This window comes from Mixophyes fleayi, chromosome 2 (assembly GCF_038048845.1).
Source record: "Mixophyes fleayi isolate aMixFle1 chromosome 2, aMixFle1.hap1, whole genome shotgun sequence".
NCBI lineage: Eukaryota > Metazoa > Chordata > Amphibia > Anura > Limnodynastidae > Mixophyes > Mixophyes fleayi.
Genome location: NC_134403.1, coordinates 224,271,721 through 224,284,497, shown reverse-complemented (window position 1 = coordinate 224,284,497; position 12,777 = coordinate 224,271,721).

Here is a 12,777-nt window from a genome sequence, read left to right as displayed (position 1 = left end):
AGACATAAGACCAAAAAAGCAACTTCTTATGTGTGGAATTATTTCTACCCAAATCCTGAAACGGTTGTCTAGCCATTTGTAGTGTATCTAAAGCCACAGTCAGTCGAGGGAGGGAACTTAACCATCTAGGAACCTCATCCATGTTACGCCATTTGACGCGACTTCATGGCAAGGTGTTGGGAAAATCTGAAAGTTATGGTAAAAAAATAACAACAAGCAGTCCATCATCACCTTCTCTCACCTACATCCCGACGCCTGCAATCTACACCCACAACACCGTCCTCATCAATATCCTCAGTAGCGATCGGAGTAAGTCCTACATCCAAGTTGCTAAGGCTAGATGACTCCTGCACTATCCTTGATTCCTCTGAAGAATTCTTGAGCGTTAATCCAACTGCTGCTGCTGTTGCTGCTGCTGGGGGTGAATCTTCCTCCCATAGGCAGCACAAGAAGAAGACCATTAATACTTTACAACAATTAACTGTTAAACAATCTTTTGCTAGAGGAAGCAAGTATGACAGCAGTCACTCAGTCGCAAAGCGACTATGCTAGTGTTAGATCTGCATCCAATATCTACTTTAAATGCAGCTGGTTTTTCACAGTTAATTGAGGTTTTGTGCCCCCGTTACAAAATTCCATCACAACACCGTTTTTCAAGAAAAGCTATTCTTCAACTGTACCAGAACGTTCGTAAAAATGTAATAATTGGGCTCAAAAATGCCATTCTACCCACTGTACACTTAACCACAGATATGTGGACAAGTGGAAGTGGGCAAACAAAAGATTATATGACTGTGACAGCCCACTGGGTCAGTCATTCGCCTTCACAAGCAGGAAGATCAGCAGGATGTACACCACTACATAACATTTCTCACAGGCAGGCTACTCTTTGTATCACCGGCTTCACTAACAGGCATACAACTGATAATTTGTTACGAAAACTAAGGGATGTCATTGATACATGTCTTATGCCACTTGGACTCTCCCCAGGATATGTCATTTCTGACAACGCCAACAATATTGTGCGAGCATTACAGCTGGGTGAATTCTATCACATTTCCTGTTTTGCTCACACAATCAACTTGGTGGTGCAGAGCTTCTTAAAAATAACTGTGAGGTGCAGGAGATGCTTTCGGTGGCCCGTAAAATTTCAGTTCATTTCAGGCATTCTGCCACAGCATGTAGGACATTGCAGCAGCTCCAAGAACAATTTAATTTGCCCTGCCACCAACTTAAGCAAGAGGTGTTAACAAGGTGGAATTCCACCCTGTACATGCTTCAGAGGATGGAGTAACAGCGCAAAGCCATACAAGCGTATTGCACAAGCCGTGACATTGGGAAAGGATGGGGAATGTATTTCAGTCTTGCACAGTGGAGAATCCTTTCTGTGCTGTGCAAGGTGCTGAAACCATTTGAAGCTGTGACGTGTGAAGTGAGTGCAGACTCTGATAGCTTGAGCTAAGTCATTCCCTTAATTAGGCTATTGGAAAAGCAGCTTGACAAACTGAAGGAGGAGATGAAAGAAAGCAATTCTGCAAAGTATGTTGGCCTTGTAGATCAAGTACTTAATTTGCTTCACAATGATCCTCAAGTTATTAAAATCTTGAAGTCGGATCACTATGTTTTGGCCACTGTGCTTGATCCTATGTTTAAGACCTACGTAGATTCTTTGCTTCCAAATGACCGAGATCTGAACAGATGCAAGGAGCTCCTGGTCAGCAAGTTGACCGCTGAACTGGTCCTTGGCTTGACGGCGTCTCCTCCTTCAGTTTCTCAGGTAGCTGCTGCTCGTTGGAAATTGCACTTTCCAAAGAGACGCAGAGATGTCGCAGGTGGCAGACCACAACAGTTTGACATCTGGGCTGGTTTGAAAGATTTTAGCAAAAAAAGTGTGACCACGGCCATAACTCCATCCGATCCTACGATTAACATGCAAAGGATGGTGGAGGATTATCTTCAAGAGTTCATTGAAATCGAAATGTCAGAAAGTCTCTTTCCATACTAGGAGGAAAAACAAGTAATTTGGAAACCCATGTACAAACTTGCTTTGCAATACCTAAGAAAGTTTATGACCCCCCCACAGACACATTATGACACCCCCCACAAGACACATTATGGCACACCACCAGACACATTATGACACCCCAAGGCACATTATGATAACCCCCCAGGAAACCTCATGACACCCTCAGCCCACTATCTTTACTTATCTATGCTGCGCTGGTGCTGGACATCCAGGGTGGAAATTTCCTGCAGAATGAGGAGGCAAGCTGGCAAAATGACCTAATCTCATGAGACTTAGAGCTCCTTGGCTCAATGTGTAGCCTGTAGGACAGGGGTCGGCAATCCTCGGCACGCGTGCCAGACATGGCACGCAGAGCTTTGTCATCTGGCACGCCGGAGCAGCATTCATAAACACAGGAGCTTGCCGAAATTGAACTGCTGCAGTTCCACCTGGCTCTTGTTAAGAGATAGACGAGACCCTGTAGCTGGCTCACATTACATATTCAAAGTCATCCATCCTGCCCAGGTGTGCCAAGAGGGGGGGAGCTTATACTAATTACTGTAGACAACAAGCTTATTTCACCCCTCCCATTCACCAGCCTGGAGAGTGAGGGGCTAATTGGGACAGCGAGTCTGTGACAGGCTGTCACTGAACTTGGAGACAGGCAGCCAGGCAACAAATCAGACTGCTGCCAGGCTACCTGTCATTTCAGAGCACAGCCCGGAGCTATCAGCCTCTGGAGATGAGGTGAGTACAAGGGATTGCGGGGTGGGGGTGTTATACTCTGGCTTTGAGTATATATGTGGAATTTTGTGTGTATATGTATGGCAGTGTGTATGTGTATGGAATTATGTATGTGTGACTTTTTTATGTGTTTTTAGCATTATGTATGTGTATGTATATGGCATTGAGCCCTCGTGTGATGTGTCTGGAGTCGGTGACGTGGTGTGTCTGGGGGGTTGACGTGGTGTGTCTGGGGGGTGACATGATGCGTGATGTAGCTGAGGGGTGGTGTGATACGTGATGTAGGTGGGGGGTGGTGTGATGTTGCTGAGGGGTGGCGTGATGTAGCTGAAGGGTGGCGTGATGGGTATTGTAACTAGAGATGGACGGGCTCGGTTCCCAGAAACCCGAACCCACCCGAACTTCGCCTATCCGAGTACCGAGCCGAGCAGGCTCGGTACTCTCCCACCCGTTCGGAATCGAAATCTAGGCAAAACGTCATCATGACGTAGTCGGATCTCAGAGCTCGGTTCTCGCGATATTTGAAAAGCATAAATACCCACCTACACAACAATCCATCGCCATTTGATAGAGGGAGAGAGCAGGGTTAGGTCACAGGCTGTATTAGAGCAGGGACAGAGCAATAATTGTACACCTTATTCTTTGTATTATTATTTCAATTCTAATCTATTTAATTCTATTATTATTACCAATTCTATTAGCAATTGTTAGTGGAGGAAGAGAGGCAGAAAGAGGAGGCTTTTTTTTTCAATATTTTGCACTACAAGTGCTTTGGGGTGTCCCATATTCCCCAGTGTGAAACAATAATTTTTTCTGGCTGTCAAAAGTGATATTTGTCAGCAGTATCTATACAATTTTTTGCACTACAAGTGCTTTGGGGTGTCCCATATTCCCCAGTGTGAAACAATAATTTTTCTGGCTGCCAAAAGTCATATTTAGCAGCAGTATCTATCTATACAATATTTTGCACTACAAGTGGTTTAGGCTCATTAAAATGGATTCAAAGCAGTCCACATATGAGCAGAATCAGCAAGCAGGTGCTGGCACCAGTCCTGATGGTAGTGTTCCCAGTACGTCATCTGGTAAAGCCTATGTAAAAGTACTTAGTCTTTTTAAATCAGGGAAAAAAACACACACCAAATTTTTTTTAACCGTGTTGAATCGAAAAAGAGGTGTTACTGAGGAAAAGTTAACGGCCGATAAAAAAAGAATTGCCAACATGCCATTCTACACACGCAGTGGCAAAGAAAGAATGAGGCCTTCGCCTTTCTCTATTAGTGGCAGATCAAAAAATGTTACTGAGCCTTTTTCTTGTACGGTCACTCGTGACCAAGCAAGACCAAGTAATTTGAAGTCTAAAAGTGGTGCACAACTACTGTTATGCGGGAAAGCAGAGCTGCAAGAAATGACACCAATCCCTGTGGAGAGTCCATCCACCAGTGGTATGTCTAATCGTGAGCATTCTGTTTGTGTACCCATAAAGAAGGGCCCTTTCAGCAGTTCTGCTGATGTGTGCCTGAACAGCCCGAGTGTAGCCGGTGATACACAAATTGAGGATGCCACTTTAGAATTAGAAGAGGATGAGGGGGAGATTTGTGTAGGTGACGAGGGTGCTAATGATGATGTTGATGAGGATGATGCAGACAGATACCAAATTGCCTTTCTCAATTTCTATTTATATTGTACAGTCTATAACGGCTGAATTTTTTCTATTTTACTCCTAGTGGAGAGGGGGTCTGATGCAGACAGATACCAAACTGCCTTTGTCCATTTCAATTTATATTGTACAGTCTATAACGGCTGAATTTTTTCTAGTTTCTACAAGCGTAGGGGGGCCTATAGAGATAGAAACCAAACTGCCTTTGTCCATTTCTATTTATATTGTACAGTCTATAACAGCTGAATTTTTTAGTATTTTCTACAAGTGGAGGGGGGCCTAGAGAGACAGAAACCAAACTGCCTTTGTCCATTTCTTTAGATATTTAACTATAAGTGTAGGGTGTAATATACACCCAAAGACGATGGCTGCATTGCCAATATGCATAGATGGAGAGGAAGACAATGTGGTTTGTGTGTAGAATTAATGACGGCCTACCAGGAATTAAACTGTTTTTTTCATAATTTATTAGCTTTACAATCACATTACTTATCCAAGAAACAGGTGGAGGTTATTTTATCCCCAAAAACATGGGGGTGGTGGGGGGGGGGGGGTGATGCGTGATGTAGCTGAGGGGTGGCGTGATGTGTCTGGGCGATGAAGTGATGGGTGATGTAACTGAGGGGGTGGCGTGATGTGGCTGGGGGGTGACGTGGTGTGTCTGGGGGGTGGCGTGATGAATGATATGACAGGGGGTGGGTGTGATAAATGTAATATTTTTATTATAATGTATGTACTATATACTGCATGATCTGTGTTATGTACGGTGTTCAATTATTGCTTTCTTTTCCATATTTACATTTTCCAACAGCTCCCAACATTCCAGGATCCATGCAAAAATCCATTACCAGGATGCGATAGCTGCAATCACAGGTAGGTAAGAGTGACAAAATTTTAATACATAATGGGGGAGTTCATTTAGCCGCAAAGTGTCTCCGGGACGTCAGCGGGACACTTTGTGGCAGAGATTTGACAGAAATCTCCTCCCATTTGTGGCGGAGATTTCTACCTTAATTGCCGGCAATGTGCGCTGCGCGATGTCTTGGTGTCACATCTCCGGCAATTGAATTTCCACCACTAAGTCATGTCTAACAAAGTCCAGCCATGCCCATGCTGACCACACCCCTTTGGAGGCGCCACCGCGGCAGCATACAGCACCCTTGCTGATCACCTGTGCAGGGGGCGGACTCAAAACATTTGCTGTACCAGGGCCCAAAATTTCTTGCCGGCCCTGATCCTGCCCTACAGGCACGATAACATGCCAGCATAACCCCCAGTGCGACGTGCCTTGTAACATTTCTTATCAGTTCATGCAACGTAATACCCATGAGACGGCGGGCACATAAAATTTATCAGTGATAAGTAGCAATGCTTCATCTCACCCAGGGTCATTAATCACCTTTCAGTCAACCTGTCATTTTATACAGAACAAGATGGAATGTAACCACTGTCTACAAGAAGTGAGTTGCATACACTGGCTAATGTGACGTAATATGATTTGGTGCACTTATGTCAGGTATACTATTAATTGGGGGCACTTTTGTGTGACATAATACTAATTGAGGATATTTATGTGTGACATAATACTAATTGGGGATACTTATGTGTGACATAATATAAACTGGGGGCACTAATGTGTTGCTTAACATGAACGTTTATTTGTACCCATTACCATTAATATTATCATTTTAACGTGATAAAATAAGATATATATATATATATATATATATATATATATATATATATATATATATATATATATATATATACGCACGCTTGCACACACACTACTGCCACACCTGGGCTTGAAAAGATTTTTGCCGGTGCACTGATAGAAGAAGGTTGCCAATCCCTGCTGTAGGAAATAGCAGATATCAGTTCCTTCCCCCTAATTGTATACAAAAACTAATGATGCAATGACATCATCATATACCCCTCCCAGCATGGCTGGTATAGTTCCAATATAAGCCATATGCACAACACTGGTACTAAAAGTGTGAAACAGTTCCTGCAGTTCAAAGGAAGGAAAACATTGAATGGAAAAACAAGAAAATACTCTTGGAGGCTGACAAGACGTGGAACAAGATAAGAGACAAGGGCCATATTGGAGAGAAAATTCAGGGATACACATGAAAGAAAGGGAAAGACAAAGACAAGACAAAGAGCTCAGACACAATGATTGGCCAGTCCTATATTGTGCAAGTCCAAGGACTCAGGCAGGAGAAAACAGAGCTGTCGTCCAGTTTTCTGACCTGTCAGGTCATGGGGCCTTAAAGATGAAGGAACTTTTTTCCTCCTTGTTTTTTTAATTTGAGGGGGTCAGGGCTGAGTGGCGCAGGCATTGCTGCTCTCCATATTGGGTCAGTTTTACTCTCACCCCATGGTACATGTGAAAATTTTACCACTCCATCACCTCGGGGAGGCAGACAGAGGAGTATACCTCCCACAGCATTCAACTAGAGCTAATTGTGTTGGAGGGGACTATTAATGTAATGTGGGAACTGGGAGGAGGTGATATTAATGGTGTTGGGGGCATTGTGGGGGTTATTAATGTCAAGTGTGTTATATTAATGTAATGTGGGGTTTGTGTGGCTATTAACATATTTTAGGGAATTGTAATGCAATGCATCTATCTTTATTCCATGTGTATACTATTGATTGCATGCTGGTTGGAGGAAATTATCCCTATTAATAAATGTGAATGCTATTAATATAAAGTCAGGTCTGGTTGGCAGGAAATAGGCCTATTTATTCAATGTAAATGCTATTAATTTTACATCAGGGCTGGCTGGAGGGGTAATGGGCCTAATTATTGAACATATGTGCCATTGATTTAATGTCAGGACTGGTTGAGGAGAGGATAGCCTCATTGCTTGGCTGTCCAGGCATTCAATAGTAAAAGTTTTCCAAACAAGGCGTCTATATTTCAGGATCCAAATAAGCAGCAGCTGAGCTTAAGACACTAATAGCAGCAGTTAGTGAAAGTGAAAAGAACAGGCAGTAGAGAACACTGTCTGACAAATAACCGGATGCTGGTGGGACAGTAATGATTTTGGGGGAATGGATCTCAGTTCACAGTGATTGGAAATAATGGGGATTTTGTTAATTGTGGTCAGGGAAAAAATGGGTTTTCTGTGAAATTAGGTAATGTAATGCAGCTTCCATTGCCCAGTGTGCTCAGGCTGCGTTATATACTGGGCAACAAAGAAAGTGCAGGCAGGTTAGGAGATGCTGACCTGTGGACACATATTTTCAAGGAAATACCAACATATTTAAAAATTTCTTTATTGGGATATCTGTAAATCTTAAAATATTCTTTGCAATAAAAAAATATACATGCAGCGTTCATTTTTTAAAAAAACTTTTTTTTTATAAAAATGCCCAAATCCACTCATAATATACCCCTCAGCAAGTTCCTGTTTCTCCAACAGTTAATTCTCTATAACATGTCTATCATCATTGTCATAATCATAGTTTATTTATGTGGCACCACAGATTCCATAGTGCCTGACATTCATGAGAACAGTAAGCATAATAATGAACTGAATAATAAATGCATGCATGCAATCAACAAAACAAATCACTGACATACTGAACCAATTTAGCATCAGACATGACATATGAGGTCGATGGATAGTGGACAGACAAAGTAGATGTCAATTTATTGCAGAGTGGATGTCAGGTGGCAGGGTAAATGGCAGTTGATTGCAGGGTAGAGTTGGTATGCAGTGTATCAGGTCAGGAGAGGCTCTGCCAGTTGGCCAAAGAATGGTGTAGGCATTCAAAAGTATGCAGGAGAGTCTCCTGTATAGCCCTAGGGGTTCCAGTCGTGGGAGTTGGATCCAGGAGGGGTCCATGGATTGTACATGCTGTTAGAAAGGAGCATGCCCCAGGGAGACAAGAAAAGCAGCTGACTGTGGTTGCAGGCACTCAGCAAAGGTCTTCACAACACAAGCCAAGTGAATAAATAGAACACTGTCCCAGCTGTTCAAAATGGCCTCAGGGTCTGGATAGGCCACATGTGCCCATTGTCTCATTCTCCACTTTGTCTCAGAATTTATCAGCTCCACTGCCACAGCTGGAAAACCACTGTGCACTGTGCTCAGAGGGCAGGCCAAGTACTTGCCAAGGACCCATGCATCCAAAAGCAAGAGCCAGGCAGTGGTGTGAGCAGGGGTGGTAGGGCCCAAGACCTACTGATCACTAGCTCGAGAAGACTGCCAGGAGTTAGGCCCACATCCTGTTTCCACAATGTGAAATGCTAGATCCATGGCCGTCCAGGCCTCCCACCTGGTGAAAAAGCTAGCTGGGCAGATGGGCAGCTGCAGGGAATATCTATGTGCTAAGTGGTGGTGAATAGGGCAGAATGGACAACGATCCAGCCATTACTCAAATTGGCCGTGGTGAATCTCTAGCAGGATCCAGAATTAAACCAATGTCAAGTGCTCCCTCGGATAATGAGCACTCCTGACGTGGTTACTACTCAGTAGCCATCCCTCCGCCATTTCTTCCTTTTCAAACTTCACACAGAGGGATAACTGGTGCAGGAAATTAACCAGTTTAGATTGTCACACCACTCATTATATGAATGTTTGCATCACAGACCACCTGACCATTCAGAGAAAGATAGTGGTGGTGGTTGGTTTAAATCTCTGCTCTGTGGTAAGGTGGCCTCAGACCAACATGTGTGCAATCTATAGCTTCCAACACATGAGGTAGTCTTGTGGGCTTAATTAAGGGTTCAGGCCACCCTAGGCTAATATGCTTATACCACCACTTGTCTAATACATGGTAGGTAAAACAAAGTGGTCCTTAATTTAAAAACCAACTTCCTTCACAAACACCACCAATTTTATGCTTCTGTATTTCCGAAATTTAGCTCTACTGGGCATTTTAAAAGGGTCACAGCAGTCTTTCAATCATTTCATTTTCATTAAAATCAGAAATGTATATCAGAAAGGGGCAGGTACGAGCTCTGCTGAGGCATTGCTTTACTAATGTTCTATGATTGTGCAGAGCAGGGTATGTAGTTGCAATATAAATCAAGGAAAAAGTACATTTGGAAGTCCACGCTTCCCTGTCATAAATGTCAATCAGTATGCTGCCAATGGGAAAATAATGGAGGGGAAGTGGTCCCAATCCCCAATTCTAGGCACAGAAAAAACACAATTTCCCAGGTGCAAAAGAGTAAAGGTGACAAGTGGATCTCAGTAATATACATGTAGGTATGCAGTAAAAATTACATTAATGCTCAAGCAAATAATCAAAAAAACATTGTATTAAAATCAAATAATGAACAAACTTGTAAGGGGAATATTCTCAGTGCACTGATGACACAAGGGAATAAACAAAAATATATAACCAAAACAAGAAAAACTGTAAGTGTCAAAAAATTGAAAGGCTACATATCAGCACCAATGGTTAAATGATAAAATGGATATAGGCCGTCCAACCAGCGTCCCACGTAGTGAGCTAATAAAGAAAGACTCTGAGACAAGTATTTTGCGAAATTATTTTGGTCACAGGTTTATTAGACACTTCCAAACTTGTATTTGGCAGACAAACGGTGTGCAAGGCTAATAAAATTTACCACATTTTTCCAGTTCCATCTGGAAAAATAGGGCGTGTTCTGCCCACCATGCAGGCACCGCAACAACGTCCTCCGGAGACCAGCCCCCTTGGCATAAATCACCCTCCAATTGCTGAAACCTGGCATGCCACCCATATTGGCCCAACCGTTGAAGCTGGAACCAGGCGTGCGGCCGTCTTCTCAGGGTGATACTGCCCGTCCCTGCTGGCTCCCCCCTTTCTATGCCTTGCTCGCTACTTTACCGCCAAGCAAGGTCCTCATGACCCTGTCCATGGGTACAGAAGCCCCCACCACTATGACCTCCTGCAACAACAACCTCCTAAGCGCCTCCTGCACATTGTTAAACATATCAAGTGCAACCACTTAAGGGTGCACCCCATCACTCCTCTAAAATCCTGCACAATTGAACACCGATTTTTGCTGCTGCCACAAGAGGTAATAAACTTGGCAATAGCAGGTTTCACTTTATTACAGCAAATTCTTACACTGATCTGACTCCGTTGGCCCTGCCACCAAAAAATCATGTAGGAAATGCACCACTGATTTGCATCTTCTGCTAGATTAAAAACACCACTGCAAAAAGAAGATAAAGGCTTCGAAAAAAATGCACATTATACTGAACGGCCATTGGCAAACACTTGTCTATGAAATAATACCCATCAGACTGAAAAACCCATCAACCTAAAGCTTTCAGGGTGCAGCAGCAACATTCGAAAGTTAGACTGTCTAATTTTGCCATAAGGGCCCCTTTTCCATGCTTTTTGACCATTTTTACAGCCCTGACAAAGGTTTGATATCGGACCGAACACTTCTCCTTGTCCAGAGCATTGCTAACCGATGCCCCTGCCAGATAAGATAAGTGCTGGATCAGCCTAAAATTTTCTGCTACAAACTGAAACAATCAGCGCTGAGTGTGATTCTGCAATTCCTCACCAATAACACATGGATTAATGTAAAAATTATATAATTTAATAAACATATATAAAAAACGGATAACACATTTATCCTAAATAGACCAGCTGTTACAAAAATAACAGTACTCTAATGAGTCAATGATCGATGATGGTCCAACGCGGAGTGTTATAAAATATATATATATTGGCCAATATATTACTCCTAGAAAGACTCTATATCAAAAGTGTCTTGAATATTCAGACTCAAGCTGAGAGTGTTCATCAATGAAGCCCACTTGGGGTCTATGTAGCAGGTGTGCCTGGTAAATCGATAATGATTATTTGTACACGAATCAACCAAGTAGGTAAACTAGCCAGTGTGATGAGAGATCTATACGGCTGGTTAATATATGATACACACAGATGTTACTACAATTCATCCAATGTATAACCAGTAGAGTCTCCGCTACATCAAACCCAAACTGAGGGTTCCTGGATAGGCAAATCAGTCACTATAGGTGTAACAACTTTATGCAAATAAGCAGTACGATACCGTGTTGTAGTGGATCTCCGTAATGATTCCTATAGGTTATGTGAATGCTTCACCAACGGACCTGTTGAATTCAGATATCTCAGTCCAAAAACCTCCTTAAAAGTATAGGATCGATCCCGGTCTGTAGATGTTAATAATAGAACATATCCAGGATAGTGAAAAGTTGGAGACACCCCGGTCTCTCGTTGCTAGCAGCACACCGCTCAATAGACACTTTCTCGAGTGAGTTAGTTCAGCTGGTCACGTGATCTGAGGCGTTTCATCACCAGGTGGTGATTTCATCAGAGGTACTAGATAGTTTCCTTTGGTTTGGTCTTAAATACAATCAGAGTAATTGTTTACTCAATTAGTGATTAGAGTCTTTCATGATCTCATATAGATGTCAGAATCTTATTACAGAAATAGAAAAATATTAATCCTATTTGAATCTGCAATATAACCACTGAAAACATATCTATAGAATTACACATAAAAATCAATATTAAAAATTAAGAATCCATGTATATATATTAAACCCATAAACGGGAATACATATATTTTTAGAAATTTCTAATTCCGAAGTAGACTACATAGGAAACACAGAACAATATATCAATACTTATAACCACTTTGATCTTATATTGTCCTCACATTCTCTAAGGGATATTACTAACTTAAATCCATTTTTTTATATCCAATTTTTTATATATATCTAATCCAAGGTGGTCTTCCCCCTATATAATATCCAAAGATATCTATACCTACAAAAAGGTATATAACCTCAGAACGAACCCAGACTAGAAAACCTAACCTAGAGAGATGATTGTTACGAAAGGACATCATTCAACTCAAGAGCTTCGTTCAGACCTACAGGACTCAGGGCATTCAACTGATGTATCCAAAACACCTCTTGTGTGCATAACCGTTTAAAATGGTCGCCCCCCCCCCTTGCGGTATGTGTAACATGTTCAATTCCACAAACCGTGAGACCTTCATCTCTACCATTATGCACTTGATCAAAATGACGTGATACACTATGATTACTTATGCGATTCAGAATGTTTCTCCGATGTTCCATAAATCTTAATTTAAGGGCTCTTGTAGTTCTACCTACATAGATTAAATCGCAACTACACTTAAGAATATATATGACAAAACATGTGGAGCAGTTAATTAAACCCCTAATTTTATATCCTTTGTCTCTATACCTAAATTCTGTCAGTTTGTTATTTATAAATCGACATGTTGTACATTTCTTCAACCCACATCTATAACAACCCTCTAGGCGTGTTGGAATCCAACTAGAAATGTTTGTTGGTTGTACCATCTTTTTAGATGTGTCCCTAATAAAACTCG